Here is a 7117-nt window from a genome sequence, read left to right as displayed (position 1 = left end):
CAAACAAGCTAAACAAGATAATGAGGGGAGTGGCTAATCAGAGACACCTAGGTGTCTCTGATTAGCCACTCAGATTAGCCACGCCCCTCATTATCTTGTTTAGCTTGTAAACAAGATAATGTTTACAAGCTAAATCAGAGACACCTAAGCTGCGTCCCAATGTGCATACTATCCATCCTAAATAGTATGTGACATTAGTAATTTTAAATACTATTTAGGGCATAGTATGCTCATTGGGACGCAGCTCTAGTCTTCCTAGGTGTCTCTGATTAGCCACTCCCCTCATTATCTTGTTTAGCTTGTTTGCCTTTATAATAATAGACATAGCGGGAACTGCTAAACATGAAAAAAGACAGGGGAACACAGACAGGAAACATGACAGAACCCACACCGTGATAGTATCTCCTGTAGTCACAGTGGAGTGTGTCCTATTGCTAAATTTCGAATGCATGTCCATAGTGAAATTTAGTACCAATTGTATCACCAGGGAATTCTTTGTTGTCACGTCGATAAAATTTGCCCTTGATCCATATCTCTAAACATTTATTTTTAAATGCCTAGAAATATTATTTAAAGGTCCTTATACAGTATTTGATGCGGAGAAAGGGTGGGAACCCTCTTCCCCGTTAACTACATGATGTTTGCTATCCTGACAGACTATTGCTTGCAAGTAATCAGAATATGGACCAGATTGTTGTTCTAGAAATATTCTCGTTCCTATTATCTTTACCGGTAATCGTGCAAGACTGGAAAAACTGGTTAAAGAACGACCACTGCTCAGTAAGACAAAAGGACCTTGCTGGAAATGAACATTTGACCTCCCCTCATACAGTCTCACCTAATCTACATTTCATTCTCCCTCAAGAATATATATGGTTTAATGTGAATGATTATCATTGAGTATTATGTTTAGTATCATTTAAAATGTCTCAGCGTGACTGGTACAAATGTCTCATTTCCAAATAAGTAAAAAAAAATGTAATAAGGTTTTTAGAAGTTTGGAGAAAACTGGCACAAAAAGGAAGATAGGCAAAGGTTTTTTTAGATCAATTATTGAAAAGCACACTTAATTGAGTGAGAAATTGTTTGTGTAGGCAGGGAAACAATTTTTTATTGGTGCATTCTCTAAAACAATCATGCATTAGAGGCCCCCTCGAAAACTAGATGTCACATCTCAAGGGGTTTTCCTCTTACAATAATTACTGAAATTATTTGAAAACCGATCAACTAATGTCATTCCAAATCATTCAATTTAAGTTTGCATTGTAATTATGTATGCAATATTTCATGTAACACGTTTCCATGTCTTTTTTTGCCTTCCACAGGGGAAGACCGAACTCCTGTATGACTGGATGCCCTGCGATCTGTAGTATGGTACCCTTGCTTGGACAGTTCACCCATAGGCTGCGTTCACACTGCAGGGGATTAATGCTCAATTCCGATTGTTTTGAAAAAAAAAATTTTTTTTGAAAGGCAGTTTACATTTCCAATGAAATGCGACCTTTTGTGATCTCCTGTGTGAACGTGAAATGACCCAGAAGTGACCCGCATGCGCAGAAGTGTACTCAACGGTCAACAACGTCACTTGTTGTTTGCGGAAGTTCCGATAAGAGCCCTCGAGTTTGGCCTGAATAGAGTTTTCCAGAAGGTTGGTGGTTTAATCGCCGGTTCCACCTGACCGGGTGTCGAGGTGTCCATGAGCAAGATACCTAACCCCAGCTGCTCCCGGCGAGCTGGATGGCGCCTTGTATGGCTGACACCGCCGTCAGTGTATGAATGAGAGAGTGAATGGGTGAATATGAGGCAAAATGTAAAGCGCTTTGTTGGCCATTGGGTCTGTGAAAGTGCTATATAAATGCAGTCTATTTACCATTAATTAAATCAGAAACCTCGCTTCCCTTCCATTGACTGGTCTCAGCATCGTCCACCATAGTTGTTGTTTATCTTCTCATTCCCGCCTAATTAAACGCAGAATTATGACGTTTGTCGCGTATCAATGACGTGCGGGTCGGATACATGTGACCTGGCCGTTCAGACTGAAGTCGCATTTCAAAAGATCGGATACGTATCGGATTTGGACCACATACTGGTCCACTTTGGACCGGATTTGGCCTGGGTCGCATTTGTCATGAAAAGATCAGATACAGGTGGGGCAAAAAAATCGGAATTGGGTCGTTTCAGCCTGCAGTGGGAACGTAGCCTTAGTATACCACATTTTTTACATCGCAATGCACAACACAAACCTTCCAGCAACTTCAAAGACAACACGTTGCATGGCAAGCAACTAAACCAGTTGGTTAGAACTACTGTGTTTGACAGATGACATTGAGCCAAAAAACAAAAAAAGGAAAAAAAACATGTCTCAAGTGTATTTTGACATTTGGATTCAAGGGGAACTGCTGAATAAGAACTATTGACTTATAGCCGTAGCTTGTGATCATGATAGTTGTAATGGATATACCTAAAGTTGTGTTTACCACACCCTTGACTATTCATTACCAACCCTACTCTCACTGAGTGCTACATTGGCTTTAAGCGAGGCCAGACAAGATTGCATTATCAAAATTCTGTTTTAAGTCTTTGCAATCTACTTTATACTACTGTATACTCTATGTACTACTATCTTAATTGTATTAGGTTATGAGTGAACAGTTACCAGTTCTAAAAGGTGTTGTCTAGAAATTTTTCTTTGTTTATTAAAATCCCTAGATGCTATTTTCATTTTTAGGCCTATGGTTAATCTTAACATCACTCCTATTGAATACCTTGTCTTACATCTTAATTACTGTACTCTAATATTGTGTAATAGTGTAGTTTAGACGATACAGCATTGAATGTTAAGTCATTATTCATACCTTTTTCACTAACCACCTATCTCTTGTCTTTTTTAGCGGGAAAACCTGGCCTCCAACCTGGCAGACGGCTTGATATTCACTCCAGTTTTATTTGTCTGTCATAAAACCTACACAATGCAATTTGATCCTTGTCTAGTTTGTTTTTTATGTTATTTGTTCATTTTTGGTTGGTTTGTATTGTTTTAAGAAAGATTTGTATTTACTAAGCTTTTCTATGTCATGTCTAACAGACATCACTCACACTCATGTAAGTGACCTAGCAGAGATCATTGTGTAGTAATTTTAATAATAGGATGTACATGAAGATTTGAATAAATATACTAAGCTTTTCCTTTAGTAGGCATCATACTAACAGCATTTGGGCTTGTTGGTATGAAGGACTGGGGACATTTGTATTAAACATGACAGTTTATTTTATAATCTCTTGTATGTTGACAGTTTGTACAACTTATCAGTTTGTCAGGAGTACTGGAACTCCTTTTCATTTCATTCCTTCCTCTTGCTGTCAAAGACTGGTACACACTATATAAAGTCCCGTTCAAGTCGCGCACCAGTCTTCATTGTGGTACCAATGGTTACATTGCAGAAGAGTTTGGGCTGTTAAGTAACAAACGTTTACTTTAGTCTATAAAATGGGAACTTGGGGCCCGGTTCTGTTGCCAGGTAAAAAAAGGACACTGCAACCAGGCTGTGGGCAGTTGACAGACAGTAACACTTGGGGCACTATCTTGTACCCAGTGCAATTGACTTTGTACCTCGGTGCATGTATCATTCCTATTTTGCACCCACACACAGCGGACTTTTCCCTCCACAGACGCAAACGCTCCCTGGTGCTATTTTGCAGGTTTAGAAAACAACCACGCCACTGACCAGGAAAAACCTAGTCTAAAGTCAGTGGCGCGTTGCGCATGTTATGCTATTTTAAGAGCGCCTGCTTGGCCATAATCAATGCGTGTCTACAACGCGCATGCACTTTGCTATTCTCATCTACACACAGATGCAGCAGTTCTCATTTTTAGAAAACCATGTACATTTTTACAAGGGAAGATATTCACATACGAGGGAATCATTGTTGTGTCCATGAAGATGTAAAAAAAATAGGCATAAATCTAGCTAACACATTTATCCAAATTTTTAAACGACTGTTTGAACAAAGCTAATTTGGGTGGGTTTCTATGGGAGATGGGCCCCATACAATGTCACCAGGGGCGGATCTACAGGGGGGCAAGTGCCCCCCAACTCTAGAGCCTTGCCCCCCCAGCTGCCCCCCTAACTTTGATGATCCGAAAACTGTACTTTAAAAAACAACTCGCAAGCTTTCTCAAAACAGTGAACTAAACGATACATTTACCAAAATTGAACAATTTAATTTTTATTAAAGCCCCTCCCCATACCCCTCAAATACTTAGTACGTCCCTGATTCAAACGTGCAGAGCTGCGTTCGCTCAGTCTGGCTCTCACACACACACACAGCGAGTCTGCTGCAGTGCGGTGGCCCTGCAACCCGACTGGAGAGACTGAGCTGCCCCAGAGCCTCTGAAGGTGAAGTGAGTTTCCCCAGGTGTAGTTAAACACACGTTTAACCTGGTTCCATTTTTAATGAATGCAGTGTATAAAGACGATCCAGCATCAGCAAAAACAGCGAGTCTATTACGTTAGCCAAAATCAGCGGTTAAATCGCTCCCTCGTGATTTGTAAGAGCATTCTTCCCTTTGATTAGCCTATTTTTGTAAAGACATACAGCTTAATAAAAAATATAATTGTTTGTATCAATAACGTTTACTGATGGTCGCCGTTACGTTACAACACACAATACAGTGCCAGTTAGGAGATCGATCATTTGATTAGCTAAGCAAATCCAATTCCACTCAGATATCACAGCAATGAAACCAGGTTACAACTGGGGAAATAACAAATACAATTAGTATTATTATATTAAGTAGTCTAAACATAACTGGTGTGTGTGCATGTGATAAATCTGTCTGATTTTATATTTGTTATATAGGCTATTATTAGCTACATGGACCTACAGTGTAATGTAATACAAGGTAGGGGTGGAACGGTACATGTAGCCTATTCGAATTGGTACGGGCGTCACGGTTCGGTGCACGAATTTACACGTAGAATACACGGTATAAAAATAAATAAAACTCTAAATAGCGATAAAATTCGCTCAATTCGCGTTTAGTATGAACACAGCATATTGAACAGACTGCGATGTCAATATTGCAATGCTGAACTGTGTTTGTACGCCCGCGAGAGAGGGAGAAGCGCGGGCGCGATCGAACTGTGTGCGAGAGAGAGAGAGAGAGAGAGAGAGAGAGAGAGAGAGAGAGAGAGAGAGAGGTGCGGGCGCGATCGAACTGTGTGTGTGTGTGTGTGTGTGTGTGAGAGAGAGAGCGAGAGAGAGAGAGAGAGAGAGAGAGAGAGAGAGAGAGAGAGAGAGAGAGAGAGAGAGAGACAGGTGCGGGCGCGATCGAACTGTGTGTGTGTGTGTGTGTGAGAGAGAGAGAGAGAGAGAGAGGCGCGGGCGCGATCGAACTGTGTGTGTGTGTGTGTGTGTGTGTGTGAGAGAGAGAGAGAGAGAGAGAGAGAGAGAGAGAGGCGCGGGCGCATGTTATGTCTCAAAACATACTCCGTAAACATATAATTCAATCTGCAAAGTGTTTACATATATTTGTGTACACTCGCAATAAAACACAACATTGTGCTTTTGTCACACTCTCTTGTAAAACTGTAACCTACAACTGTCACCCAACCAAAATCACACACACACACACACACACACACACACACACACACACACACACACACACACACACACACACACAGTTTTACTTTAAAATTACACATTCTACATTGATTAAAAAAAGAAACTCAAATGTGGTTTTTAATGGTAGCCTAGTATTATTTTTAATGTTTATATTTAACCAGATCACAAGGTCTTTGTCTTTTTATTAATTTAATTAATAAACTAATTAAATTATATAAAACTATTCAGTGCACTACAAATAAACTGGTTCTATGCCTTTATTAATGAAACTTATTTAACAAATACAAGGCTTAAGACATTTATAAAAATGCCTTCTGCATTTTTGTTTTGCTTTTCACTCCATTGTACCGAAATCGTACCGAACCGTGATGTCTGAACCGAGGTATGAACCGAACCGTGACTTCTGTGTACCTTTCCACCCCTAATACAAGGATAACCAGAGGTTTTCACATATTGACTTTTGCAGGCAAGAGTAGTTGAAGAAAGTAGCTGGAGCTCAACCATTAAGGCTAAAAGTCCTTGGACACAATTATTGTACTTTTTTTTTATATTTTCATTTTGCTTGTTATAATTTTACTTTTTAAATCCCATGCACGGTTTTGTTTTGTTTGAACACTGCACTGGGCTTATTCCTGTTGTGAATTAAAAACCTTTGTACTGTGTAAGGGCATGATTAAACAATAATACTTTGTTTTTGTGTTTGTTTTGTTAAAGCAATTCACATATAGGGATTTCCACCGTCTGCCCCTGCCACCCTGCCAAGACCTCTTGCCACCCCTTTGCCCCCCCATGTAAAATTTTCTAGATCCGCCACTGAATGTCACGTCTTTTTCCGGCCCTGACGAGAACGTTGCTCTCCTCGGTTGTGAAGCGCTCCTGGCGCACATCTGGCAAATCCTCTATTATAATCAATGGAACAAGCGCACCTGCTCTTAAAGGTAATGTGAGATGTCGCTCTGATTGGTTTATTTCATGTTAGGCCCAAACCACACCTATGAGTAATGTAGCTACTTCATTTTAGATTTGCGTCACGCCCAAGAATCTCGCTGGTAGGCTATAATAGCAACAGCGCCCAAGATCCGCCCAAAAAGTTACTTGCGTTTCGCGTTTGATGTTTCAGATGTTATAATAGGGCCCATTGTCTCTCAAACATGGTTCAAGTTATGGATGAAATGGGGCTCAGCTCAATAACAGTCAGTCATTGCTGAATTGCGATGACTTTAAACAACAAAGCAAAATGCTCCAGGTCATGTGATGAAATGTCATACAGTAATCTACTAAGACAAAGCAGGCTGTTGTATACAATGAATCTTCATATTAATTTCTAACTATAATCAGTGTTGGGAAGGATACTTTCAAAACGTATTCCGTTACAGAATACAGAATACATGCCCAAAAATGTATTTTGTAACGTATTCCGTTACATTACTCAATCTGAGTATTGTATTCTGAATACTTGGATTACTTCTACATTGAATTGCATTATATA

General features: G+C 40.0%; 1 long non-coding RNA gene across 1 annotated transcript; it reads left to right on the top strand.

Moving 5' to 3' along the window:
• Positions 1 to 1026: 1026 nt before the first annotated feature.
• On the top strand, positions 1027 to 3061 carry LOC143742570 (uncharacterized). Its single transcript, XR_013205485.1, has 2 exons — positions 1027 to 1369; positions 2892 to 3061. It is a non-coding gene; the product is annotated as an uncharacterized LOC143742570 (long non-coding RNA).
• The last annotated feature ends 4056 nt before the right edge of the window (positions 3062 to 7117 follow it).

The sequence above is a fragment of the Siphateles boraxobius genome, unplaced genomic scaffold (genome assembly GCF_051911475.1).
Source record: "Siphateles boraxobius isolate OS27281-9 unplaced genomic scaffold, OSU_SipBor_1 19, whole genome shotgun sequence".
NCBI classification, from domain to species: domain Eukaryota; kingdom Metazoa; phylum Chordata; class Actinopteri; order Cypriniformes; family Leuciscidae; genus Siphateles; species Siphateles boraxobius.
The sequence above is the reverse complement of the archived record's forward strand: the minus strand, read 5'-3'. Positions and strand labels throughout refer to the sequence as shown.